The 26,259-nt window shown below is 50.9% G+C and overlaps 1 protein-coding gene and 1 pseudogene across 4 annotated transcripts in view; both read left to right on the top strand.

Annotated features, from left to right (window-relative positions):
* The window catches only part of LOC149125987 (uncharacterized), a 171,737-nt gene that overhangs the window by 20,592 nt on the left and 124,886 nt on the right, over window positions 1–26,259 (top strand). The window lies entirely within an intron of this gene.
* LOC127487807 (U2 spliceosomal RNA) lies at window positions 8,425–8,566 on the top strand (annotated as a pseudogene).

Genomic DNA, 26,259 nt, shown 5'->3' with positions numbered 1-26,259 from the left:
TTTTGTTATTGTGGAGTTTCTTAATCTCTCTGTAGATTCTGGTTATTTATCCTTTATCAGTTGCATAGTTTGAAAATAATTTCTCCCATTCTGTTGGTTGCCCCTTCATTTTCCTGACTGTTTCTTTTGCTGTACAGAAACTTCTTAATTTGATGTAATCCTAGTTGTTAATTTTGGCTTTGACTGCCTGTGCCTCTGGGGTCTTTTCCAAGAACTCTTTGCCTGTGCCAATATTTTGCAGGATTTCTCTGATGTTTACTCTAATAATTTGATGTTGTTGGGTCATAGATTTAGATCTTTAATCCATGTTGAGTGGATTTTTGTGTAAGGTGTAAGGAAGGGGTCTTGCTTCATGCTTCTATACATGGAAATCCAGTTTTCCCAGCACCATTTGTTGAATAGACTGTCCTTGCTCCAGGAATTGGTTTTAGCTCCTTGATCAAATATAAGTTGGTTGTAGATATTTGGATTAATTTCTAGTGTTTTTATTCTGTTCCATTGGTCTGTCCATCTGTTTCTGTACCAGTACCAGGCTGTTTGGATTATAATTGCCTCATAATATATCTTGAAATCTGGTATTGTGATGCCTCTATATTTTGGATTCAATTTTGTTGATTTCTTCTCTAATTTTAGTTATTTCTAATTTTAATTATTTCTTTTTCTCCTGTTAGTTTTGAGTTTAGTTTGCTGTTGTTTTTCTAGATCCTTGAGATGCATTGAAAGCTCATTTATTTGGTGCCTTTCCAATTTCTTGATGCAGGCACCAATTGCTGTAAACTTTCCTCTTAACACTGCTTTTGCTATATCCCATAAGTTTTGATATGTTGTGCTGTTATCCTCATTTACTTCCAGAAAGTTTTTGATTTCTCTTTTGATTTCTTCTACGACCCATTGTGCATTCAGGAGCATGTTGTTCAGTTCCATGTGTTTGCATGTGCTCTAGAGATTCCTGAGTTGCTGATTTCCAGCTTCATTCCATTGTGGTCTGAGAAGCTGCATGGTATGATTTCAATTCTTTTGAATTTGCTGAGACTTGCTTTCTGGCCTAGTATGTGGTCAATCCTAGAGAAAGTTCCATGCACTGCTGAGCACAATGTGTGTTCTGTAACTTTAGGATGAAAACTTCTGTAGATATCTGTTAGGTCCATTTGGTCTATAGTGTCAATTAAGTCTGTTGTTTCCTTATTGATTTTCTGTCTGGTTGATCTGTCCATGGCTGAAAGTGGAGTATTGAAGTCCCCCAATACCAGTGGTATTATATTGGAGTCTAAGTCTCCCTTTAAATCCCTTAACATTTGTTTCAAATAGCCAACTGCCATGTAATTAGGTGCATATGTGTTTATAATAGTTACATCTTCCTGTTGAATTGATCCCTTAATCATTATATAGTGCCCTTCTTTGTCGCTTTAAACAGCTTTTGTGTTAAAGTCTATTTTGTCTGGTATTAAGATGGCTCCACCAGCTCTTTGGTTTCTGTTGGCATGGAATATCTTTTTCCGTCCTTTCACTTGCAGTCTGGAAAGATGTGTTTCTTGTAAACAGCAAACAGATGGGTTTTGTTTTTTTAATCCATTTAGCCAGCCTTTGCCTTTTAACTGGAGAGTTGAGGCCATTTACATTCAATGTGACTGTGGATAAGTAATGACTTTGCCCTGCTATTTTTCCAAATATATTTCTAATATATGCTTTGAACTTCCTGTGATCTTTTACTGGGAGATTTTCTTCCTTTACTTTCTTTCGTAGTGATGACCATGTTTCTGTGTGCAGCACATCCTTAAGTATCTTTTGCAGGGTTGGACAGGTGGTGACAAATTCTTTCAATTTCTTTTTGTTATGGAAGATCTTTATTTCGACTTCATTCACAAATGAGAGCTTTGCAGGAGATAGTACTCTGGGATGACAGTTTTTTTCTCTTAAGACTTCAACTATGTCTCGCCATTCTCTCCTAGCCTGTAGGGTTTCTGATGAGAAGTCCACTGTGAATCTAAATGGAGATCCTCTGAAAGTCATCTGGTGTCGCTCCCCGTCTTCGTGGAGGAACGACACAGGACCCTGCGCTGTTCTTTTGTCTGCTCGGCCCTTCCCGGGTTTGCTGCTGGTTCTTCCCGGGTTGGCTACCGACCCTTCCACCTCCGTGGAAGGGCGGTTCCCCCTGCCACTTTCCCCACTTCCACGGGGGAGTGGCACACCGCCGGCCGGCTCTCTCAGGGGCTGCACAGGTGTTCCTTCAGATAGATGTTCCCTTTAGATGTTCCTGGTGCATGTTGTCTCTCTCCTCCTTTATAGTCCTCTTCCACCAATCCCAACTCTGCTACCCACACGCCGAGTACGCTGCTCTCCTCCAATCAGGAGCAGGTCCTGCTGTTTATTGGTTAAACTGGAGGCAGCTGTGTAGAAGCTGTTTCCTCCTCTCCCAGCGCCATATTGTGGGAGAGCAGATGCATAGAATAAGTCTTAATTCCAGTAACTTAGTCTAGTCCGAGTTGCTCCCAGTTGCTCCCCACAATCTGGCATTTCTCTCATGTACATTTTAGAATCTTCTTTTTAGTTTCACTGTGGTGAGTTTGATTACAATGTGTTGTGGTGAGGATCTTTTTTTGTCATGTCTTCTGGGAGTTCTGTGTGCTTCCTGTATTGGATGTCTCTTTCTTTCTCCAAACCTGGGAAGTTTTCTGCTCTTGTTTCACTAAAAAGGCCTGCTGATCCTTTCTATCTCTCCATGCCTTCAGGAACTCCCAGAACCCGTATGTTGGTTTCTTTTATAGTATCTTGTAGATTTCCAACAATGTTTTCTAGTTTTCTAATTTCCTTTTCTTACCTTTGGTTTGACAGCATACTTTCCTTTGTCTTCTAAGTCTGATATTCTCTCTTCTGCTTCAGCATTCTGTTTTGAAGGCTCTCCACTGCAGTTTTTATTTGTTCTATTGAATTCTTCATTTCATTTTGATTCCTCTTTAAGATCTCAATTTCATGAAAGAAATTTTCTTTCATGTACTGCATTGATTTCAGTAGTTTGTGCATTTGCTTTTGATTGCTTCTATGTAATCGGTTTTTTTAAAATATATTTATTTATTTGACAGGTAGAGTTACAGACAGTGAGAGAGAGAGAGAGAGAGAGAGAGAGAGACAGGTCTTCCATGCGATGGTTCACTCCCCAAATGGCCGCCATGGCTGATGTTACGCCAATCCGAAGCCAGGAGCCAGGTGCCTCTTCCTGGTCTCCCACGCAGGTGCAGGGGCCCAAGCACTTGGGCCATCCTCCACTGCCTTCCCGGGCCACAGCAGAGAGCTGGACTGGAAGAGGAGGGACTGAGTCTAGAACCCGGTGCCCATATGGGATGCCAGCACTGCAGGTAGAGGATTAACCTAGTGCACCATGGCACTGGCCCCTGATTGCCTCTCTGTAATCTTTTTTTTTTTTTTTTTTTGACAGGCAGAGTGGACAGTGAGAGAGAGACAGAGAAAAAGGTCTTCTTTTGCCGTTGGTTCACCCTCCAATGGCCGCCGTGGCCGGCGCACTGCAGCCGGTGCATCGCGCTGATCCGAAGCCAGGAGCCAGGTGCCTCTTCCTGGTCTCCCATGCAGGTGCAGGGCCCAAGCACTTGGGCCATCCTCCACTGCACTCCCGGGCCATAGCAGAGAGCTGGCCTGGAAGAGGGACAACCAGGACGGAATTCAGCGCCCCAACTGGGACTAGAACCTGGTGTGCCGGTGCCACAAGGCCTGTTGAGCCACGGCGCCGGCCGCCTCTGTGTAATCTTATGATCAGTTTTTTGAATTCCATTTCTTGCATTTCTTCTATCTCATCATCTTCACAATCTAGTGTTGAAGTGTTGTGTTCTTTTGGGGGCGTCATGTTGTCTTCCTTATTGTTTCCTGATTGGTGTGTGTGTTGTTCAGCATTTGTGGAGACACTTGTTGGTTTCTTTTTTTGTTTTGTTTTGTTTTTGTTTTTGTTTTTGCTGTGGCAGCTTTTATCGTAGTACTATGACTCTGTAGATAAGTGGAATGTCTGCTTTCAGTGAATCTCTAGAGACTTGTAGTGGGCGTGGCCAGAGAGCTCTGTTCAGCTCTCCAGGGTTAAAATGGCATGCCTAAGGTGACACAACCAGGTTTGGCGTGGTAAATCTCTCTCTCTCTCTCTCTCTCTCTGTCTCTGTCTCTGTCTCTCTCTTTATAATCAGAAGGGAGGTTTATTCTGCTCAGCTGAGTGCCCCTCCTCAATGGAGACCAGTGCCTGAGCACTAGCTCCAGTGGATATATTTGTCTTTGTCCCAAGGACCACACACAGGATCTGTGCATCCTCAGTGTAAGTCCAGCAGTGTCTCTCACGAGGTGACCAGGAACCCCGGAGTGTGTGGAGTCTCCCACCAAGACTGCTCACAGTCCCAGCCACACTGTGAGTCCTCCCACACACCCTCAGTTTTTCACATTCCCAGTACAGAAGCCTCCCACAGTCATAAGCTCCTAGGCCCCTGTTAGTTCTCCCCACCAGAGTCAGGAGTCTCCACTCAGCTGGTTACCGGGCACAGACACGAGCTGGCACAGCTGGTGCGTTTGTCCAAAGTGGCGCCTGCTCTATCGGCTTGTCATAGTACACCTTTGTAAAGTGATCGGGGGAGAGAAACGTGTCTGTCCCGTCCTTTTTTTTTTTTTTTTTTTTTTCCTATTATTTGGTTGGTATACTTCCCCCATGGGGCTTGAAGCCTGGTTCCCTCTAGGTTCTTCCTGCACTTTTTTGTGGCTTGGGCTGCTGTGGTCTGTTCCCACCTCACTTTCCAGCATGGTGCTTAGGCTCTCGGCTGTTGGAGTCCCGAGCCGTGGTCGCCCACACCCTCCATGTAGGTCCTCTGTGTCCCTCTAATTTTGGTAGTTTCCTCCCTATCTCTTCCCTGAGACTACACTCTCTCCACTTTTTTTTTTTTAAATATCTTCTCCTGGGCTAGAACAGTAGCTCCCTCCCTACTCCGCCATCTTGGAACCACCATGATCTGAAGAAGGCCGGCTGAGGGTTTATGCGGGTCATGTTGTACCTGTGGATCAGTCTGCTGACATGTGTTTTCAGTAACCATGTTTTCAGGGTATTTTTGTTTTTTGCCTCCTATACGGAGGCTTTATTTTGAGTTAGCGTATTAGTGGAAGTCTAGAGAAATAATGGCTTATTTATAGATACCTTTATAATCTACAGCCATTCCATACATTATTTCATATAATCCTGCCAACAGGATTTAATATCCATACTTTAAGGTTAGGAACCAAGATAGCAGTTTCCTAAGGGCCTTTCCCACCATCCAGGCTGGCCAGCAAACACAAGAAGACAGTTTTCCCCTGACGCCTTAAAATTCGTTACCTTTTGCTTTCCCAGGCTCCGTGGTGAGGATGGCTTAGCAGGAGTCGGAGTGACATTTACAGTCCCGCTGCAGACATTTGCATTCTCAGTGAAGTTGCAGGGGTCTCGGCTGGGGGGGTCTCTCTTGTTGTGTACATTCAGAGGCACTGAGTGTCAGCCCCTGAGAGGAAACCATATGGAGAGAAAGGGCATTTCCTTAGGGAGCAGTTAATTGTCAGCTTCTCATTGTCATTTCAAAATGTCAGTTTAAATATGTAAATGAGTCATTGAAATTCATGCCATTGATTATTGATGACTGATGAGAAGGAAAGAAGGGTAGGCAGAAGGACTCTCTGTACTCATTTATTAAATACTTGGATCCCTGTTGTCTACCAAAGTGAAAATATGCATGGAACAAACTTATCCATTAACCAGAAAGAATTCCAGTGTCTGATATGACAGTTGTTGGTTGATTTTGAGTGTGAAGTCTTGAGTTTCATAACTCTGTTTATTTTTTTTAAACATTCCAGTGTAGACAGTATTTGAAAGAATATTTCAGACGTGATGTTGCTGACAATGGGGCATGTATTCAACATTATCACGGTGTTGCAGGAGTGTTGTTAAGGGTCCTGGCAGGAGCATACGGTACCAGCTGCTCCAGTCTGTGTCTCATCTCCGAGAAATGCGGCAGATTCGTCTTTCTGCTGATTCTTTAGGAACAGAACAGCTCCTGTGTTGCTGCTGCTTGTGCTGCCGCTCTGTTGTAGCTTCTCTCTGCTGCATTCATCCGCACTTCTGCCTCTCTGCCGATTCATCGAGGAGCATTGCAGTCTTCGGTGTTACAGCTTCGCCTCTCCGCGGGTTCTTTGTCTTGTGACCAGAAAGAATGAGGCAGATAAACAAGAGGAAGATCGAGCAAAGGGGAGCCATTGGTTTATTTTTTATGTTAAGTATTTATTGATTGATTTTGGAAACCAGAGTTACAGAGAGAGCCAGAGCAAGAGGGAGGGAGGGAGGTAGAGAGAGAGGAAGAGAGAGAGCGAGAGAGAGCGAGAGAGTTTCCGTGTGCTGCTTCACTCCTTAGATGGCCATGATGGCCGGGATGAAACGAGGAGCCAAAACCCCATCTGGGTCTCCCACGTGGGTGGCAGGGCCCAAACACTTGGACCTTTGCTGCTTGTCCCAGGCAGTTGGCAGGGACCTGGATCAGAAGTGGAGCAGCCAGGACAAGAACTCACGCCCATATGGCATGCCGGCATCTCCAGCTGTGCCCTTACCTGCTATGCTATAGTGCTGGCCTGGGAAGGACATATATTGGAAGAAGCAGAGAAAGCTCTCTGGTAGCTGTGAGGGCCTGCTGTGGAGGGGCTGGCCGTGGCAAACTACTCAAGATGGCTGGGTTCAGCTTTTTATGCGGTTCTGAAGGCGGAAGTTTCACCTGATTGGTTGAGGTGTATGCTAATGAGGAATTCTGGGTGAGCCAATGGGGTACTGACATTGGGGTAGTCTGTTGTGTGCAGAAGTTCCTAGTGAAGTCCTTTCAGCAGATGGAACGTTCTTCTCCCCCACTCAGTGTTTCTTCACGTTTCTTCCTCTCCCTTGCAGCCGCTATCAGTGGGAGCCATTGTCTAGGATACCTGTTGTATGTTGTTTAAAAAGCCAACATGGCTAAATTTGTGGTGAAGTGAAGGAAGTGAAAGAATAGATGCCGTGAACGGCAGTATTTTTGTAAATATATGGCTGCATTTCCTTTAAATGTCACTTTTATGTTTATTTACAAAAACCTGGCACTTGTGAGAAATGGTGAGCTTAGCAGAATCGTCCACATTGAGGATTTTACATTTAGGGTCACATGTACCGTGGAGTCACAATCTGAATTTATTTCACAGGAATAAACAGGATGAAAGTCAGTGTGGGGGCCCGGCGCTGTGGCGCAGTGGCGTAGCAGGTTAGCTCCCTGGCCTGAAGCACTGGCATCCCATATGGGCTCCAGTTTAAGACCTGGCTGCCTCCATTTCCAATCCAGCTCTCTGCTATGGCCTGGGAAGGCAGTAGAAGATGGCCCAGGGCCTTGGGCCCCTGAACTCACGTGGGAGACCTGGAAGAAGCTCCTGGCTCCTGGCTTCGGATCCGCGCAGCTCCGGCCGTTGCAGCCAAGTGGGGAGTGAACCAGTGGATGGAAGACCTCTCTCTCTCTCTCTCTGCCTCTCCTCTCTCTTTGTAACTCTGACTTTCAAATAAATAATAAAATCTTTATTAAACAAAAAAGTCAGTGTGAGAATATTGTCAGGCAAGTGTCTACTCTTCTAAAAATGTACTGGCAGTTTTATACTTTTTTAAAAAAAGGATTTATTTATTTTATTTGAAAAGTAGAGTTACAGAGAGGCAGAGAGAGAGATCCTCTATCCGCTGGTTCACTCCCCAAATGGCCGCAACGGCCGGAGTTGTGCCAATTGGGAGCTAGGAGCTTTCTCTGGGTCTCCCACACGGGTGCAGGGCCCAACTAAACTCCGGCCGAGGTCCACTTAGACTGGGTAAAACTCCTTCCTCTACCCCTATTATGAATCTGCTCTCTTCCCTGGAAGCCCCTGATGGATGCTTAGCTAACCGTTGGAGAGTCTCTATGGAAGGCCTCTCCTCTCCCCAACTTCCCTCCCCTACAGAACTCTGAGCTGTTCCTCCTCCTCCCGCTTTCCCTCTGCTCACTGAAATGCGCTCTCACTTACGGACCTGTGCAGACACACACCTACCCAAACCACACTCTGCCTCCCGACTATACTCCTGCCGTTCAACCTGGTGACTGGGTTTATCGAAAACAAAATGAGGCTGCTCTAAAACCAAAGTGGAGCGGGCCGTACCAGTGATATTGACTATCCCCACCGCTGCCAAACTCAAAGGGCACCCTCCTTGGGTGCATTTTACTTCATTAAAACTGGTAACATCTCCCTCTATAAGTCTACTCCCACAGGACCCACCCCTCCCAGGCTGACACCTTAAGGAGAGGCATCCACAGGTAACTCTGCCTCATTCTGGCTGTTTCCACCGTGGGCGATGTCTCTAGTGTCTCCTTTTGTCCTCATAATCATAGTACTCCTATTTCTGCCATGTGTAATCAACTTACTCCAATCTGATACGTGTTAAATGGATTTTTGGAGCAGGGAGTTAGAATAGGAGCTTGCTCCATCCACTCCGCACATCGACCTGGTATTGCAGTACCTCCGGGATGGTGCTCCCCCTCGGGGGAATTCACAACAACAAAAAAGGTTCTTGCAGGAACGAGTAACTGCTATATCTCAAGCCATCTTGCAGGAGCAACACAAGACTGCTGTTCTTTGTCAGTGAATCCGATCTTCAGTATAGACCCCCACTCAAGTCCTGGCTCTGTATCTATGCCCATATCGGCAGGAAGCAGCCAGAGAGAAATCAGCGCCCTTCTCCTTATCTGTACTCAGAGTGATGGAACAAAGACAGAAGCCTCAGCCTTTCTTGCTCATTGCCCGAAAGATAAACACTGGAATGTACTCCTTGCCCTGAACCTCACGCGGGTCTCACACCCCATTGCCTTCCTACCCCACCCTGCGTTCTTTTCCAGGTTCCCAAGGCTCCGCCCAGTTCCAAGTTCGGCTTGATGTGAGTGGAGCCCGTGTTGTACCAGGACATTGGCAGTGTGCTCAAACGGGCCCGTGGTGGGCGGGGCCTGCTGACAGGCTTGCAGCTACAGGGGCCCGTGGTGGGCGGGGCCTGGTGACAGGCTTGCAGCTACAGGACCGTAGGGTGGTCAAACTGTAAATGTTCTGGACTGCACAGCTGGGTGCCTGGTCCCCTGCAAACCCTAATCAGGAGTCCCCTGTATCACCATCTTGGTGACACCTAAGGTTATTTTTCTGTAACACAGAACTGAACTGACAGCTCTCTTGAGCTCCTTCCGCCTGTTCCTTTCCAGTGAGTTTAGACTCCTGGGGGCGTTTAACTGAAGGCCCTCGCGATGAGGCACTGTGGCTGCTGTACCCTCTCCTCCCAGCATCCCTCTCGGCTCCGGCCTCGGGCTGCCCTGGTGTCAGCTCTCCCCAGCAGCTCCACCGTGAGAGCCCTTCCCTCCCCGCCTGTCTGGCGAGCCCTGTCTCACTTTTTCCCGACTCAGTTTCCATGCCGCTCTTGCTCTGTGGACGGCTTCCCGACACGCACTCCTCTGTCGCTCCCCCTCTTCGTGGAGGAACGACACTAAACCCTGCCTAGGCTTCATATCCGAGTCACGGCACCATTATGTCGCTCCCCCTCTTCGTGGAGGAGCGACACAGGACCCTGCGCTGTTCTTTCGTCTGCTCGGCCCTCCCCGGGTTTGCTGCTGGTTCTTCCCGGGTTGGCTACTATCCCTTCCACCTCCGTGGAAGGGCGGTTCCCCCTGCCACATTCCCCACTTCCGCGGGGGAGCGGCACACCGCCGGCCGGCTCTCTCGGGGGCTGCACAGGTGTTCCCCTTAGATGTTCCCCTTAGATGTTCCTGGTGCATGCCGACTCTCTCCTCCTTTATAGTCCTCCTCCGCCAATCCCAACTCGGCTGCCCACACGCCGAGTACGCTGCTCTCCTCCAATCAGGAGCAGCTCCTGCAGCTTATCAGACTGATGAGGCAGCTGGGTAGAAGCTGTTTCCTCCTCTCCCAGCGCCATATTGTGGGAGAGCAGATGCATAGAATAAGTCTTAATTCCAGTAACTCAGTCCAGTCCGGGCTGCTCCCCACACTCCTCCACCGCTCTGCTCACGCCTGGTTTCCTCGTTGGTCTTGTCTGCCCTTCCCCAGCCTCCAGGCAGAGATCACGCTCTTGTTGTTTTCGTCTGTGTGACCTCAGCGCCAGTGGTTAGTAGACGTCTGCTCAGTATCAGACAGACATCCACTGTGTAGTTGTCATTTCAAAGGCTTGAGAATTTTTAGAGAAAAGATTGTTCAGGTTTGTGTCTAATTTAGAAACAGCTGAAGAATTTATAGTTGAAAACACTTATTGTATGTATTTTGCCTAATGTAACATTTCAGTGTGACAGGAGTTAGTGTTCCTGCCACTCACTAGACATGTGACCTCAGCCAAGCCACCCGGAACTTTCTTATCACTGTCTCCTTCTTCTAGAACTTTCTCTGTTATCTTTTCAGAACTGAAATACTTTTATGGCTGGTAGGTGCCAGTTGAGGATTTCAGTCATAGCATACGTTACAGAAAGAAACGCTGTGTAAGTTAGTCTCTGTTGGGCGACTGTTGTCTGGTGTTTGTTTATGAACTACCCTGATGAGTCAAGTTTCGCTGTGTTAGTAGTTATTATTATCCAGTAACCTTCCATTTCATCCAGGAAAGAAGATTTTCCAGTGCTGTACTATCGGTTAGGAATGTTTGTCAGTTCCTAAGTAAAGACAGTGAGATGGAGTGACCTTAAAACTACTCCTGATTTTGACTTGTCAAGTTACTGTTTTGTCATTCACCTTTTAAAAATTTTTATTTATTTGTTTTAAAATCAGAATTAAAGAGAGAGAGAGGCCGGCGCCGCGGCTCACTAGGCTAATCCTCCGCCTTGCGGCACCGGCATACCGGGTTCTAGTCCTGGTCGGGGCGCCGGATTCTGTCTCGGTGGCCCCTCTTCCAAGCCAGTTCTCTGCTGTGGCCCGGGAGTGCAGTGGAGGATGGCCCAGGTGCTTGGGCCCTGCACCCCATGAGAGACCAGGATAAGTACCTGGCTACTGCCATCGGATCAGCGCGGTGCGCTGGCCGCAGTGCGCCGGCCGTGGCGGCCATTGGAGGGTGAACCAACGGCAAAGGAAGACCTTTCTCTCTCTCTCTCTCTCACTGTGCACTCTGCCTGTCAAAAAAAAAAAAAAAAAAAAAAAAGGTCATCCATCCTCTGGTTCACTCCCCAAATGGCCTCAATGGCCAGAGTTGGGCCAGGCTGACGCGGAGCCAGGAGCTTCTTCTAGGTCTCCCATGTAGGCAGTGGGGCCCAAGCACTTGGGCCATCTTCTGCTGCTTTCCCAGGCCATTGGCAGGGAGCTAAATTGGAAGTGGAGCAGCTGAGACTCGAACCGGCGCCTGTATGGGATGCTGGCATCACGGGTGGTGGCTTTATCCACTACATCACAGCGCTGCCCCTGTGGGATGCTGGCGTCACAAATGGTGGCTTTATCCACTACATCACAGCACAGGCCCCTGTGGGATGCTGGCGTCACAGATGGTGGCTTTATCCACTACATCACAGCACAGGCCCCTGTGGGATGCTGGCATCACAGATGGTGGCTTTATCCACTACATCACAGCGCTGGCCCCTGTGGGATGCTGGCATCACAGATGGTTTCTTTATCCACTACATCACAGCACTGGCCCCTATGGGATGCTGGTGTCACAGATGGTGGCTTTATCCACTACATCACAGCACTGGCCCCTGTGGGATGCTGGTGTCACAGATGGTTTCTTTATCCACTACATCACAGCACTGGCCCCTATGGGATGCTGGCATCACAGGTGGTGGCTTTATCCACTACATCACAGAATGGGCCCCTGTGGGATGCTGGCATCACGGGTGGTGGCTTTATCCACTACATCACAGCGCTGGCCCCTATGGGATGCTGGTGTCACAGATGGTGGCTTTATCCACTACATCACAGCACTGGTCCCTATGGGATGCTGGCATCATGGGTGTGGCTTTATCCACTACATCGCAGCACTGGCCCCTGTGGGATGCTGGCATCACAGATGGTGGCTTTATCCACTATATCACAGCACTGGCCCCTGGGACCACCCTGTGAAGGAAGAAGAAAAGCGTGGGAGAAGCTGGAGACTTGCTGCTAGTGCAGCCCTGAAGCCCACCTGCCCTGGGCTCCCTTGGTCGCTTACAGACGCTGGAGTGATGTGTTCTCTGCCCCTCCCCTGAGCGTCCTAAGTGAAACTGTACTGCGCATAGTTGTAACCTGCTTTTTTCACATGGTGTTGTCACATGAATTTCCCACGTAAACAGAGATCTCACATTGCCATTTTAAATGCAGTACTCCGTGGTGCGTGTGTATGTGTGTATGCATGTGTAAGTAAGTGTGCATAATTAGACGTACTAGTTATCTCTCTGTGGGAATTTTGTTTTACTTTCTGTCATGTCTGTTTGCTGCTTATGCCAAGAGTCTGTGGCTTGAAGCAACGCCTGTTTCTCATCTCATAGTTCTGTGGGTCTGGTGTCTACACAGGGCTGGCTGGGTGCTCTGGTTGTCTCGCAGGCTGTGTCAGACTCTGATCGGAGCCACAGTCACCTCCAGGTTCAAGGCGGGATCGTTTCTGAGCGCATTCAGTGGTTGCTGGCAGGAGTCAGTTCCTTGTGGGCTGCTGGAAAGAGGGCTGCAGTTCGTCACTCACTGTTGGCCAGAGGCCACCTTCAGTTCCTACCAAGTGCTTCCCTTCATGGCAGCAGAGACTGCCAGCAGGAAGGAAGTCACCGTCTTTTTAAGCTGATCTCAGAAGTGACATCTGTCACTTTGGCTCTCTCAGGGTTTTTAGACGCCAGTCATTAGTCCCAGCCTATGCTGAGGGGAATGTGGGACACCAGCGTGTGACAGCCGGGAGGCAGGCATCAGCGAGAGCCGTTTCTTTTCTTTTTAAGATTTACTTTTCGAAAGGCAGAGTTACATAGAGAGGGGGAAGTATAGAGAGTTACCTTGCATCCTCTAGTTCACTCCCCAGATGGCCGCAGTGATGGGCTGGGCAGGGCTTCAGGCAGGAGCCAGGAGCTTCTTCTGGTTCTCCCACATGGGTACAGGGACCTAAGCATTTGGGCCATCTTCTGCTGCTTTCCCAGGCTGTTAGCAGAGGGCTGGATCAGAAGTGGAGCAGCTGGAACTCAAACCATTGCCCAGATGGGTTGCCGGTGTTGCACATGGCATCCTTTTTTTTTTTTTTTTTTTTTTTTTTTTTTTTTTTTTTTTGACAGGCAGAGTGGACAGTGAGAGAGAGACAGAGAGAAAGGTCTTCCTTTGCCGTTGGTTCACCCTCCAATGGCCGCCGTGGCCGGCCCGCTGTGGCCGGCGCACAACGCTGATCCGATGGCAGGAGTCAGGTATTTATCCTGGTCTCCCATGGGGTGCAGGGCCCAAGTACTTGGGCCGTCCTCCACTGCAGTCCCTGGCCACAGCAGAGAGCTGGCCTGGAAGAGGGGCAACCGGGACAGAATCTGGTGTGCCGGCGCCGCAAGGCGGAGGATTAGCCTAGTGAGCCACAGCGCCAGCCCACATGGCATCTTTACCTGCTATGCCACAATGCTTGCTCCAGAGGGAGCTGTTTTCTAACACTGCTTGGCACACATTCTTCATTTTTAAAATTGTATTTATTTATTTAAAAGAGAGAGAGATCTTCCATCCACTAGTTCACTCCCCAAATGCCGGGAGCACCTGGGACTGGTCCAGGCTGAAGCCAGGAGCCAGGAAGTCAGTCTGGTCTCCCAGGTGAGTGTCAGAGACTCAGCCACTTGAGCCATCACCACCACCTCCCAGGTGCACACTGGAAGAAAGCTGGAGTTGGGAGCAGAGCTGGGGCTTGAACTGAGACCTCTGATAGGGGACGCAGGCATCCTAAGCAGCGTCTTCGACTGGGTCAGTCACCCTCTGCACGCTGTTAGTTTTATGGACAGTGCGTAGTAAATGCTCCCACATAGGCATCTCTGGAAACCCCTTCCGTGTACCCAGAGGCATTTGCTAAGTCCTCACCCCGGGTGCCTCAGGATGTGACTGTTTGGAGAGATGGTCTTCAGTAAGCAGGGTTGTGAGGTGGGTTCTGTTTCACTGTGGCCCATGACCTTGTAGGAGACAGGGGACACAGATCCCTGAGGGAAGACCCTGCGAAGACCCAGGGAGCAGAAGCATGTCCCGCCAAGGAGAGAGCCTCAGAATGAAACCAGCCCTGCACACATCTTGGTATTGGACTTCCAGGCCCCAGAAATGATAGAAAGTAAATTGTTTTGGAAAAGATTTATTTATTTGCAAGTCAGAATTAGGAAGAGAGAGGGAGAGACAGAGAGAGATCTTCCATCTGCTGGTTACTCCCCAGATGGCTGCAATGGCTGAATCCAGATGGAACAGGCTGAAGCCAGGAGCTAGGACCTTCTTCTGGGTCTCCCATATGGGTGGCAGGAGCCCAGTCACTGTGCCATCTTCCACAGGCTTCCTAGGCCATTAGCAGTGAGTTGGATCATAGGTGGAACAGCTGGGATGTGAACCAGTGACCATATTGGATGCTGGCATTGCAGGAAAGGGCTTTACCTGCTGCGGCACAATGCTGGCCCTGAACGTAAATTTCTCTTGCAGAAGCTGCCGGGTGGCAGTGTTTTGTTAGGGAGCACTAGGAGACTGGTAGGCCCATCTGTTAAACCGGTTTCACTGTCTCAGGGCTGGCCTCCCAGTGTTGACCTCCAGGTCAGTGTCCCACTGTGACCTCCCAGCGTTGACCTCCGGGTCACTGTCTCAGTGCCGCCTCCCAGTGTTGACCTCTGGGTCACTGTCTCACTGTGACCTCCCAGCGTTGACCTCCGGGTCACTGTCTCAGTGCCACCTCCCAGTGTTGACCTCCAGGTCAGTGTCTCACTGTGACCTCCCAGTGTTGACCTCCGGGTCACTGTCTCACTGTGACCTCCCAGCGTTGACCTCCGGGTCACTGTCTCAGTGCCACCTCCCAGTGTTGACCTCCGGGTCAGTGTCTCACTGTGACCTCCCAGTGTTGACCTCCGCATCACTGTCTCAGTGCCACCTCCCAGTGTTGACCTCCGGGTCAGTGTCTCACTGTGACCTCCCAGCATTGACCTCCGGGTCACTGTCTCACTGTGACCTCCCAGTGTTGACCTCCGGGTCACTGTCTCACTGTGGCCTCCCAGTGTTGACCTCCGGGTCACTGTCTCACTGTGACCTCCCAGCGTTGACCTCCGGGTCACTGTCTCAGTGCCACCTCCCAGTGTTGACCTCCAGGTCAGTGTCTCACTGTGACCTCCCAGTGTTGACCTCTAGTTCAGTGTCTCACTGTGACCTCCCAGCGTTGATCTCCGGGTCACTGTCTCAGTGCCACCTCCCAGTGTTGACCTCCCGGTCAGTGTCTCACTGTGACCTCCCAGTGTTGACCTCCGGGTCAGTGTCTCACTGTGACCTCCCAGCGTTGACCTCCAGGTCAGTGTCTCACTGTGACCTCCCAGCGTTGACCTCCAGGTCAGTGTCTCACTGTGACCTCCCAGTGTTGACCTCCAGGTCAGTGTCTCACTGTGACCTCCCAGTGTTGACCTCCAGGTCAGTGTCTCACTGTGACCTCCCACTGTTGACCTCCGGGTCACTGTCTCAGTGCCGCCTCCCAGTGTTGACCTCTAGTTCAGTGTCTCACTGTGACCTCCCAGCGTTGACCTCCGGGTCACTGTCTCAGTGCCGCCTCCCAGTGTTGACCTCCAGGTCACTGTCTCACTGTGACCTCCCCGCATTGACCTCCGGGTAACTGTCTCAGTGCCGCCTTCCAGTGTTGTTTTCCGGGTCAGTGTCTCACTGTGACCTCCCAGTGTTGACCTCTGGTTCAGTGTCTCACTGTGACCTCCCAGCGTTGACCTCCGGGTCAGTGTCTCAGTGCCGCCTCCCAGCGTTGACTTCTTGGTCACTGCCTCGGTGTAAGTCTTCCAGTGTTGATGTCTGGGTCAGGTATTACTGATACCTTCAGGAATTTACTTTGCCCTCAGCAGCCTGTCAGAGTGACTGTTTCATTACATTCAGTAATGTTATTGTAGTCCTTTTTTTTTTAAAGGCATTTATTTATTTGAAAGGCAGAGTTATAGAAAGGCAGAGGCAGAGAGAGAAAAAAGTCTTCCACCCGCTGGTTCACTCCCCAGTTGGCTGCAACGGCTGCAGCTGCACCGATCCGAAGCCAGGGGCCAGGAGCTTCTTCCAGGTCTCCCATACAGGTGCAGGGGCCCAAGGACTTAAGCCATCTTCCACTGCTTTCCCAGGTCATAGCAGAGAGCTGGATTGGAAGTGGAGCATCTGGGTCTCAAACTGGTGCCCTTATGGTACGTTGGCACTGCAGGTGGTGGCTTAGCACACTACTTCACAGCACTGGCCCCTGTTGTAGTCTTTTTAACCTCCATCAGCCTGATGTTGGCATGAAAGTATCCCATTACTTAGTTTTGCATTATTTGAACCCCAGTGAGTTTGGATGTGGTCTTCATGTGTTATTGAGCACAGATGTTTCTAAATTGTGAATTTTTCTTCTTTCTGACTTTTAGGAGGCCTCATTTATTAGGGACATTAATCCTTGGTCATGTTTCAAATGTGTTCCCGAAGTTTTGCGTTTCTTTTAAAACTGATGCTGTCTTTTGTAAAATGTAAGCATTACGTTTTTATGGGGTCACCTGTTTTACTGTCAGCCTTTTTCATTACTTTCTTTACTTTTACTTGGCACGTGTTCAGGCTCTCTCAAGCTCAGTAGGCAAACACCAACACTGTTCACTTGCAGCTACCTTACGGTTCATGTTGTAAATAAAAAATCTATCTCTCAGAAATGTTTGTGTCTAGGATTTATCAGTATATGATATATCATTTGTCTCTAGATGGTGTTAGCCAGTTGCCTTAATTCTATGTGAAGTCTCTGGCCTGAATTGGAGTGGATGCTTTATTGTGTATTAGCCTTAAGAAATAAGTATGTGCCTCTGAGTATGAGTGTCCTGTCTTCTGATGGGGTCTGGCTGCTCCGTGCCAGTCCTGCTGCTGTGTGACATGGGCTAGGGTTCCATGGGAATTGCCCTCCTCGCTGCCTGCTCATGCTTCTCGGAAACCTATCTTGCAGGGCTAGCACTGTGGGCAGCTCTACTGTCAGCTGCAGTGCTGGCACCGCACGGGAGCATGGTTCCAGTTCCCGCTGGCACCATATGGAAGCACGGGTTCAAGTCCCTGCTGGCACCATATGGGAGCACTGGTTCCAGTTCCCGCTGGTACCATACAGGAGCACTGGTTCCAGTCCCTGCTGGCACCATACGGGAGCCCTGGTTCCAGTTCCCACTGGCACCATATGGGAGAACTGGTTCAAGTCCCTGCTGGCACCATATGGGAGCATGGGTTCAAGTCCCTGCTGGTACCATATGGGAGCACGGGTTCAAGTCCCTGCTGGCACCATATGGGAGCACTGGTTCAAGTCCCTGCTGGTACCAATGAGAGCCCTAGTTCCAGTCCCTGCTGGCACCACACAGGAGCACTGGTTCCAGTCCCTGCTGGCACCATACGGGAGCCCTGGTTCTAGTTCCAGCTGGCACCATATGGGAAGACTGGTTCCAGTTCCTCCTGGCACCATATGGGAGCCCTGGTTCCAGTCCCTGCTGGCACCATACGGGAGCCCTGGTTCCAGTCCCTGCTGGCACTGCACAGGAGCCCTGGTTCCAGTCCCTGCTGGCACCACACAGGAGCCCTGGTTCCAGTCCCTGCTGGCACTGCACAGGAGCCCTGGTTCCGGTTCCAGCTGGCACTGCACAGGAACACTGGTTCCAGTCCCTGCTGGCACCAATGGGAGCACAGGCACTGCATGGGAGCCCTGGTTCCAGTCCCTGCTGGCACCGCACAGGAGCCCTGGTTCCAGTTCCAGCTGCTCTGCTTGCTGTCTCGCTTCTTGCTAATGCACTTGGAAAGGCAGCGGATGAAGCCCTAAGTGCGTGGGCCCCTGGCACTCACGGGAATCCAGATGGAGTTCCTGGGCTCCTGGTCTCAGGTGGCCCAGCCCTAACTGTTGCAGGCATTTAAGGAGTGAAGCAGAGGATGGAAGATTTCTCTCTCTTCTTTCTCTTCTTTCTTTCCCTCTGTCATACTGCATCTCAAATAAATAAAAACTTGCTTATTTTCAGTCATTTTTTTCCACTTAAAAGAACTTTAGGGAGAACTGATTTCTCTGCAAGGTGTTTCCCTGGTTCTGTAAGTCTTTTACCTGCCACTCGGTGGTTTTCCTTATACGGTCTCCTGTACTCAGTTTTCTATTTCGTTTCTCCTACCCTCCCATTTTTGTTGCTGTTGTGTAGTTCTGTTTCTCTAGGTGATAGTTGATTACCTCATTTTAATTTGTTCAGCACATTTATTGAGTGCCGACTGTGTACCTGACACCCTGGTTAGCACTGAGACAAAGTCCTCTGCCCTCAAGAAACCTTTGTGGGGCTGGCGCTGTGGTGCAGTGGGTTAAGCTGTGGTATGTAGTGCTGCTGACGTCCCACGTGGGCGCCAGTGTGAGTCCTGGCTGCTGCACTTCCGATTCAGCTCGCTTCTGATGTGCCTGGGAAAGCAGCAGAGGATGACCCAAGTCTTTGAGCCCCTGCACGCTCTTGGGAGACCCAGAAGAAGCCCCTGGCTCCTGGCTTTCACCTGGCTCAGCCCTGGCCATTGCCCATTTGGGGAGTGAACCAGCAGATGGAAGATTCTCTCTCTCTCTTTCTGTAATTCTTACTTTCAAATAAGTAAATAAATAAATCTTTAAAGCAAACAACAAAAAGAAGTCTTTGATTGGTGTGGGGTTGTGGCAAGGAGTGACCACAGAGGCAGAGCTGGGCTGCTGGGGTCGGAGGTCCTAGACAGAGCAAGGAAAGTGACAGTGAGCACAGGTCCCAGGGCTCTGTCTTAATGGCTCATGGAGTGTTTTGGGGAGACCTTGATGCCAACATAATTTTTTAAAAAAGATTTATTTGTTTGAAAGGCAGAGTTACAGAGAGGCAGAAGCCGAGAGAGACAGAGAGAGGTCTTCCATCCGCTGGTTCACTCCGCAGATGGCCACAATGTCCGGAGCTGTGCCAATCCGAAGCCAGGAGCCAGGAGCTTCTTCTGAGTCTCCCATGTGGGTGCAGGGGCCCAAGGACTTGGGCCATCTTCCACTGCTTCCCCAGGCCATAGCAGAGAGCTGGATTGGAGGTGGAGCAGCCGGGACTCGAACAGGTGCCCAGATGGGATGCTGGTGCTGCAGGCAGCGGCTTTCCCCGCTACGCCACAGCGCTGGCCCCGCCAACACAACTTTTGAGCAAGGACCCGCAGGTTCAGTAGCAGCCATTAGTTTATGTGGTGTGGGAACTTTCTGATGAGAGCAGCAGCGGAGGCAGAAGCCAGGATGGAAGCTGATGCAGTCGAGCGGTACGGAGGCCAGCCCGCGTGGCTGCCGGGAGCATGGCGTGCCGTGGGGAGGGGGCACACGATTGTTGGAAGGACGCTGGCTTCAGCTGGAGCAGGCAAGTTTCTGCTGGATTGTTGGGCTGTCTGTACTTTTCACTTTCTACCTCCAGGAACTCCTCCACTCACTGGGTTCTGGCCTCCGTCTCTGTCCACCCTGCTGTGACCACTCCACCGAGTCCAGCTGAGGTCCCAGAGACCCTCTTGTCAGTGACGGGGTGGGCGTCTCAGTCATGTGTGCCACCTGAAGCACCCCTTTTCCTAGCCTGAACCCCAGGTCTCTCTGGCTCCTCTCCCTCCTGATTTGCAGGTGTGTCCTCCTCTACAGGGTGAGCGGGTGCTGGGCTTTCCAGGGCTTCCATTTGTGCACAGGCCTTGTTTGTCCCCGCAACTCTGTCTCCCTTATTTGGGTGTCAGCTTCAGTTATCTTTGTAGGTCCAGTGACCCCGTAGTCAGTGTCCAGTTCAGGCCTCTTTCCCGTGTCCCAGCCCTGCGTGACAATGAACTCAATTGCCTGGACACCATGTCACACCGGCTCTCCAGCTCTGCAAGTCGTGCCTTGGACCCAGGGTCTCTCCCCACAAGCTCTAACCTTCCAGCCTTGCTGTCTCGGTGAATGGGACCACCGCACCCCCACTCATGGAAGCCAGGAAGGTCTTTGCGTCTCTCTGGGTATCTCCCTTTCCATCAGCTCCCATGTTGATCTCACCCCAACCCTGTTATTTCACCTTCCACGTCGCACTCAGAAATCTGCTGACTGCATTGCCGCCACCCTCATTCTCTGAGAGCTGCAGGTCCTGCTGACCAGCCTGCCTGTACCTTGTCTCCCCCTCCCTCCAGCTCTCCACACTGTGGTCAGAGACCCCGGATCCAGGTTCCAGGCTGCTCCCCTGGGGCCCCACCCGGGCCCACCCCTGGGTCTCTCTCTGGGTCTCTGCACCACATCCCTTCCAGTCCTCTCTGGTGCCTTCTCCTCTGGGTCCCCTCATGCTCCCGGGTACACGCAGCTGTCCCCAGACTTGTGAACTCTGCCCAAGTGTCACTTGCCCAGTCTTCCCAGCCTCCCGCCTTTCTTGCCTTGGGAGCGCCTGTCTCGCTGTGTAATGATAGGTTCATTGGTGGGAATTCTTGTTAAAGTCTTTCCAGCCCACACCTACCCCACCTGAGATCGGAGACTGTTGTGTTCACCTGGAATCCTCAGCCCAGCAAGTTAACCGCAAGGCCTGATGTTGTGGTACACTGGGTTAAGCCATGGCTTGCGACACTGGAGCCCATCTCAGAGCATGGGTTCTGGGCCCAGCTACTCCATTTCCTATCCAGCTCCCTGCTAATGTGCCTGGGAAAACAGCAGAGGACGGCCCAGGTACTTGGATCCCTGCACCCTCATGGGAGACCTGGATGGAGTGGCCCAGCCCTGGCTGATGTGGCCATTCAGGGAGTGAACCAGTGGGTAGAAGATTTCACTGTCTGTTGCTCTGCCTTTCAAATAAATGATAGATCTTTAAAAAATTTATTTTAAAATAATGTTTCATTTTGCATAACTTGTTTACTTGCACATTTCTTTGGTGTAAGCACTTAATTTCCGTGTACATCAAGTATGCACTTTCCCCCTTCATTTGTTGTTGTTGTTGTTGTTTTTAACAATTAGTTTGAAAGATGGAAACAACCTGGGAGATCTTCCATCACCCCCACATGCCTGTAACGGCAAAGCCTGGGTCAGGGTGAAGCTGGGTCAGGAATTCAGCCCGTCTCCCTTGTGGGTGGCAGGACCCAAGCACTGGAGCTGTCATCCGCTGCCTCCCGGGGTGAGCGTTAGCGGGACTCTCAGCCTGGAGCCCAGGCACTGGGATACGGAACGTGGGTCTCTCTCTCTCTCTCTCTCTTTTTTTTTTTTGACAGAGTGGACAGTGAGAGAAAGAGAGAGAGAGAGAAAGGTCTTCCTTTGCCGTTGGTTCACCCTCCAACAGCCGGCGCACCGTGCTGATCCAAAGGCAGGAACCAGGTGCTTCTCCTGGTCTCCCATGGGGTGCAGGGCCCAAGCACTTGGGCCATCCTCCACTGCACTCCCTGGCCACAGCAGAGAGCTGGTCTGGAAGAGGGGCAACCAGGACAGAATCCGGCGCCCCGACTGGGACTAGAACCCAGTGTGCCGGGGCCGCTAGGTGGAGGATTAGCCTGTTGAGCCGCGGCGCCGGCCGAGGAACGTGGGTCTCTTAACTGGTGTCTCACTCAGCTGCTAGGCCGAATGCCTGCCCCAAGTATCCCCTTTCTGGGAGGTCTCCAGGTTTTCCTGGAGTGTCTAGAGCAGAAATTATTGTTGGAGTTTTTCTGCCCTTGCCTCCTGGACTCCAGACTGAATGAATTGTGCAGATTCGAGGCCCGGCTGTCTCCGGTACTGTGAATGACATTTCCAAATGTGGGCTGAAATTCACGTCTGCTGGCTGCAGGAAATGAGTGTGTCTGGGGTGCTGTTTCCCAGTGTTGCGGCTGGGGGCTGTCCTGGGACTGTGAAAACAGCCCTGAAAATCCACCATCCCAGCAACCTGGAGGAGCCGCCCGCCCTCCTGCCCTGAATTATAAGATGACAAAACCAAAACAACAAAGCAGAGACCTCCTTTGTGGTGAGGAAGAGTAGGAGTGACTTTTTAGAGAGTTGTCTTTCAAGTATTATTTAACGCAGTATACAGTTATTACTTAGGTAGTTTTTGAGTTTCGTTTCTTTTCTTTTCTTTCTTTTCTTTCTTTCTTTTTTTTTTTTTTTTTTTTGACAGGCAGAGTGGACAGTGAGAGAGAGAGAGAGAGAGAGACAGAGAGAAAGGTCTTCCTTTGCCGTTGGTTCACCCTCCAATGGCCGCTGTGGCCAGCGCACTGCGGCCGGCGCACCGCGCTGATCCGATGGCAGGAGCCAGGTGCTTCTCCTGGTCTCCCATGGGGTGCAGGGCCCAAGCACTTGGGCCATCCTCCACTGCACTCCCTGGCCACAGCAGAGGGCTGGCCTAGAAGAGGGGCAACTGGGACAGAATCCGGCGCCCCGACCGGGACTAGAACCCGGTGTGCCGGCGCCGCAAGGCGGAGGATTAGCCTAGTGAGTCGGGGCGCCAGCTTTGAGTTTCTAATATTTGTTTAAAATAGCTACACTAAGCTAAGCCTCGATTACTACCTACCAGACAGGATCCCTGGTGCCCACCTCAGCCCCAGAGCCTGGTCCCTGCACCCTTGCCCCTGGATCTTCTCTTCCGTGGCCTCCTTCCTGTCCTCCTGTCCGTGGGACCTGTGAGATCACAAAGACCTGGAAGGCAGCTGTCAGTCCCGGAATAAGCCTGGCAGCCTTCACGGAGGCTGAGAACCAACAGCGGGGTCCTGCTGAGAACCCTGCACAGTCAGCCCCGGCTGCCCCACCACTGCTCGTGCGGCTCCGGTGACGCTCCGTGGGGGTCACTGCAAGGGGTCAGTGAAAATCTGAACAGTAAGCCTCACGCTGGATTTTCACGTATTTAAAATAGCTGTTCTGGGGTCGGCGCTCTGGCGTAGTGCATAGAGCAGCTGCATGTGCAGTGCCGGCATCCCATGTGGGCACCGGTTCGAGACCTGGATGCTCCACTTCCGATCCAGCTCTCTGCTATGGCCTGGGAAAGCAGTGGAAGATGGCCCAAGTCCTTTGGCCCCTGAACCCTGGCTCCTGGATCCTGGCTTCCAATCAGCTCAGCTCTGGCTGTTGCAGTCATTTGGGGAGTGAACCAGCGGATGGAAGACCTCTTTCTCTCTCTCACTCTCTTTGCCTCTGGCTCTCTGTAACTGTGTCTTTCAAATAAAATAAAGTAATCTTAAAAAAAAAAAAAAAAGGGAGGGGCCGGCACTGTGGCTTACTTGGTTAATCCTCCGCCTGCGGTGCCGGCATCCCATGTGGGCTCCGGGTTCTAGTCCTGGCTGCTCCTCTTCCATTCCAGCTCTCTGCTGTGGCCTGGGAGGGCAATGGAGGATGGCCCAGGTGCTTGGGCCCCTGTACCCGCATTGGGGACCAGGAACAAGCACCTGGCTCCTGGCTTCGGATTGGTGCAGCTCTGGCCGTAGCGGCCATTTTGGGGGTGAACCAACGAAAAGAAAGCCTTTCTCTCTGTCTCTCTCTCTCACTATCTGTCAAATAAAAAAATTTAAAAAAGGGTGCCAAATCTGGGGCTGGTGTCGTGGTATAGCCAGTAGTGCCATGGGCTGTGATGCTGGCATCCCATATGGGTGTCAGTTTATGTCCCTGGTGCTCCACTTCTTTTTTTTTAATTTTGTTAAGATTTATTTATTTATTTATATATTTATATATTTTTATTATTTGACTGTGAGAGAGAGAGACAGAGAGAAAGGTCTTCCTTCCGTTGGCTTACTCCCCGAATGGCCATTACAGCCAGTGCTGCACCAGTCTGAAGCCAGGAGCCAGGTGCTTCTTCCTGGTCTCCCATGCAGGTGCAGGGCCCAAGCACTTGCGTCATCATCCACTGCCCTCCCGGGCCACAGCAGAGAGCTGGACTGGAAGAGGAGCAACTGGGACTAGAACCTGGCGCCCATATGGGATGCTGGTGCCGCAGGCAGAGGATTAACCAAGTGAGCCATGGCACCAGCCCAAGATTTATTCATTTATTTGATAGGCAGAGTTACAGAGAGGCAGAGATTGAAAGAGAGAGAGAGAGAGAGAGAGAGAGAGAGAGAGGTCTTCCATCCACTGGTTCATTCCGCAGATGGCTACAACGGCTGGAACTATGCTGATCCAGAACACGGAGCTTCTTCCAGGTCTCCCACGTGGGTACAGGGGCCCAAGGAGTTGAGCCATCTCCCACTGCTTTCCCAGGCCACAGAAGAGAACTGGATTGCAAGAGGAGCAGCTGAGACTTGGATTTGAACCGGCGTCCATATGGGATGCCGACTCTGCAGGCGTCAGTTTTACCCGCTATGCCGCAGCATCAGCCCTTGATCTGCTCCCTGCTAGTAGCCTGGGAAAAGCTGCATAAAACGGCTCAAAAACTCTGACTTTCAAATAAATAAGTAATTTTTAAAAAATGGTGCCTAATCTCACTCACAAGGGCTCTTCCCTAATGACCTCATCACCCACCAGAGGCCCCACCTCCTGAACCTGGCATTTGGGGTCAGGATCTAAGCATGAGTTTTGGGGGAGACACAGACATTCAGACCATGCCCACAGCTGCCCCTAGTCTTGCCGTTGCCGCACGTGTGTGTGGCTTTTCATCAAGAGACCCCTCCCCCAGCAGCCCAGCTTGCTCATGGCCTGCTTTGGTCAACAGGGCAGTGGAGGTGATGCCGGGGGCTTCCTGGCCCAGCCTGGGGTTTCTGTGTATGCCGTCTCGGAATCCCCTGGGAGGTAGAGAGCTCTGGACTCTGCTGCTGGAGAGACCGTGAGGAGAGGGCCCTGGGGGACCAGAGGACCTGCGCCCCTGCCAGCAGCCAGCACCTACCGCCCAGCGTGAACGTGAGGCCGTGAGGTTATTCCAGCGTCAGGCACGGTCCCAGTCGACCCTGCAGGGAGCAGAGGACATGTCCAGGCAGCCTGTCAATCCACAGAACCTTGAGTCATTACAGTTGATGTTTTAGGCCACTAGATTTTGGGGTGGTTTGTTTCACAGCGGTAGATAACTGAAACCCATAGTCCGTGTCTCGGGCAAATGATGTGAACGTTCCAAGTCTCAGCTATCTTTTTTTTTTTTTTTCATTAAAATTTAGAAAGATATCTGCGTACTTGAGGTTCTGTTTTGTTTTTTGAGAGGCAGAGAAGCACAGAGAGACAGAGAAAGAGAAACAGATCTCCTGTCCACTGGTTCACTCCCAGATGTCCACAGTGGCCAGGACTGGGCCAGGCCAGGAACTCTATCCAGTTTTCCAACATGGGTGGCAGGAATATAACTTCTTCAGCTGTCATCGCTGCCTCCCAGGGTCTGCATTAGTGCGTAAGTGGGATGCAGGTGTCTTAACCACCAAGCTAAACACCCACCCCAAACTCAGCCTTCTGAATCTGTGAAATGAGTGTGATACAAATGGCACCTGCCTTTCATGGTTGTCATGGTGACCAGTAAGCTAATAAAATAAATTTAATTTAAAATGCTGGTTGCTGCATTGTTATTCATTCTTTTTTAAAAAAAATTATTGATGTGCCGGTGCCACAGCTCACTAGGCTAATCCTCCGCCTTGCGGCGCCGGCATCCTGGGTTCTAGTCCCGGTCGGGGCGCCGGATTCTGTCTCGGTGGCCCCTCTTCCAGGCCTGCTCTCTGCTGTGGCCAGGGAGTGCAGTGGAGGATGGCCCAAGTACTTGGGCCCTGCACCCCATGGGAGACCAGGAGAAGCACCTGGCTCCTGCCATCGGATCAGCGCGGTGCGCCAGCTGTGGCGGCCATTGGAGGGTGAACCAACGGCAAAGGAAGACCTTTCTCTCTGTCTTTCTCTCTCACTGTCCACTCTGCCTGTCAAAAAAAAATTATTGATGTATTTGAAAGGGAGAGTTACAGAGAAGGAGAGGGGGGGAGAGAGAGAGAGAGAGAAAGAGAGAGAGAGAAGAGAGATCTTCCATCCACTGGTTCACTCCCCAAATGGCCACAATGGCTGGATCTGGGCTGATCTGAAGCCAGGAGCCTGGAGCTTCTTCCAGGTCTCCTACGTGGGTGCAGGGGCCCAAGGACTTGGGCCATCCTCTGCTGCTTTCCCAGGCCACAGCAGGGAGCTGGATCAGAAGTGGAGCAGCTGGGACTGGAACTGGCTCCCATTTGGGA

The sequence above is a fragment of the Oryctolagus cuniculus genome, chromosome 6 (genome assembly GCF_051225735.1).
Source record: "Oryctolagus cuniculus isolate XC-2025 breed Fujian yellow rabbit chromosome 6, ASM5122573v1, whole genome shotgun sequence".
NCBI classification, from domain to species: Eukaryota; Metazoa; Chordata; class Mammalia; order Lagomorpha; family Leporidae; genus Oryctolagus; species Oryctolagus cuniculus.
Note: the sequence above shows the minus strand (reverse complement) of the source record. Positions and strands in the feature narration are given on the sequence as shown.